At 39.6% G+C, this 2,354-nt stretch overlaps 1 pseudogene; it reads right to left on the reverse strand.

Moving 5' to 3' along the window:
* Nucleotides 1–1,392: 1,392 nt before the first annotated feature.
* Nucleotides 1,393–1,955, reverse strand: LOC119234719 (GTP-binding nuclear protein Ran-like; annotated as a pseudogene).
* Between the last annotated feature and the right edge of the window lie 399 nt (nt 1,956–2,354).

The following is a 2,354-nucleotide window of genomic DNA, read 5'->3' on the forward strand; positions in this document are numbered from 1 at the left end:
AATTTCTTTAATCCTTTATTCTGAGCACTTGAGGATTTTTCTAGCTGCATTAGGGATATTAGCTGATAATCTCCTTTTCCTGTGTGTGCATTTGTGGTTGAGTTGATTTTGGCCTCAGGATAGTGCTGGCTTCCTAAAATGAGTTTGAGAGTGTTCCTTCTTTTATTGATTTTTCAGAAGAATTTGACAATATTTTAGGTTAGCTTGATATACTAGTGAATTCTATCTGGTCCTAGACTTTTCTTCGTTGGTAGGTTTTGATGGTTCTGGAATATCTACACCAGCTACAGGTCCATTTATTTTTATTTATTTTTTAAAGATTTATTTATTTATATAAGAACTGGGGTACAGTCAGAGGCACAGGAGGGTGAGAGAATTCACCAGAGACAGAGCGGGGAGCAGAACAGGCAGATGGACTGAAGATACTGCTGAGGGGAGCAGCGGGCGAGGCAGGAGAGGTCTGCCGCGCCATGTGGGTTTCTCCCTGGCTGGCCGGGAATCAAACCCGTGCCACAGAGGCTGCAGACAGCACTGCACTGAACCCACTGCACCACCGGGGAGGCCCTAAAGGTCCATTTTGTCTTTTTTTTTTTTAATGATTATTCTTGATGTTGTGTTTCTAGGAATTTATCCTTGTCTTCCAGATGATTTGATTTGTTAGACTGTGAGTTTTGTTTTCAAAACGTTTTATTAAAAGACTTTCTGCTCTAATCTTTTTATCTCCTTACTTCTGTTACATTTCTCCTTAGATCTTTTCCCTTTTCAATTCCTTGAGATGTATAGTTAATTCGAGATATCTCTTCCTTTTAATACAGATGTTTATTGCTATGAACTTCCCGCCCTGTACTGTTTTTGCTGTATCCCTTAAGTTTGGTATGTTTTTTTTTTTTTTTCTGTCTTAAAATATATTTAAAATTTGTTTATAATTTTTTCTCCTTTGACCCAATGGTCAAGCATATCTTGATTACGAAGTGTACTGGACGTGGTTTCAGAATTCTTAAACCTGTTAAAATTGTTTTGTGACTTAATATGTGATCTGTGCTTGAGAAAATTGTATATTCTGATGATGCTGTTTAGATCTGTTCAGATCCTGTTGGTTAGGACTGTTTGGTCTACAATGTTGAGTCAAGTCTACTATTTCATTATTGATATTACTTGCTAAAGTACTGTCAATCATTTATTTCTTTTTAGATATTTGAAATACAACTTTTTTTTTTCCGACTCTAAATGAAAAGGCATGGGGATGACAATAACGAACAAGATTTTACCACTGAATATTGGGATGTGACTGTAGCTGTCTTATATTTGAAACTCACAGAGCAAACAACTGCCTTCCAAACAGCTAAATATCCATGTCCAAAAAAAGAAGAAAAGAAGTTTTTACTGCCACATTCATTCCGAAGGCCATTCATCTCCTTCAGCACCCCAAATATTAAACACATGTTCTGCTTTGCAACCTAATAAAGCGACAAACACGCTGCACCCATGAGTCACAAGACAATTGCCTATAAAACTAGACCCCTGACACTGGGCTCCATCCTCTCTTGGGGTGTTGTCCACATCCAGGAGTGCAGTTGTCTACGCAAACTCCAAATCGTCCTTAAACTGCGCTGCCAGTGCTAGGTGCTTGACAACCTCTGGTAGAGCAAGAGCGTGCAACTACCTCCAAGTTAATGGTCTCACATTATTTTCTAGCAAGCAGAGGAAGGTCATCTCAAAGTTTGAGTTACTTTTGGCAGAATGTCATCATACTGAAGATTCTTCTTTCATGGAAGACAGATTTTGCTTTAACTTTCCTGTCCTTAATGTCCACTTTGTTGCCACATAGCACAATAGGGATGTTTTCACTTGCTTGTACCAGATCTCCATATCACTTAGGTACATTGTTGTGACTAACTCTAGATGGTACAGCAGACATTACAATGGCACAGTGGACTTAGATGTAATAGCATCTCTCAACCCACCAATTTTCTCCTGACCAGCTGTGTCCCATCTGTTGAACTTGATAGGTCCTCTGTTGGGGTGGAACACGAGGGGATGGATTTTGACACCCACAGTAGCTACCAACTTCTCATATTCACAGACAAATGATGCTTCATGAAAGTAGTTTTCCCAGTTCCGCCATCACCCACCAACCTGGGGTTCTGTCTTGCTGGCCATCATGGTGTCCCTTCCAGAAACATCTCTGGGTGCATCTCCCATCCATCTTTTAAAGTGGGCTAGGAACCAAAAATAGATGACTGGATCAAGAAGATGTGGTACATATACACAATGGAATATTACTCAGCAATCAAAAGAGATAAACTCATGCAATTTGCAGCAACATATCCATGTTGCTGCAAATTGGAGCTGGA

The sequence above is a fragment of the Talpa occidentalis genome, unplaced genomic scaffold (assembly GCF_014898055.3).
Source record: "Talpa occidentalis isolate TD23 unplaced genomic scaffold, MPIMG_talOcc4v2.1 talOcc4.8, whole genome shotgun sequence".
NCBI lineage: Eukaryota > Metazoa > Chordata > Mammalia > Eulipotyphla > Talpidae > Talpa > Talpa occidentalis.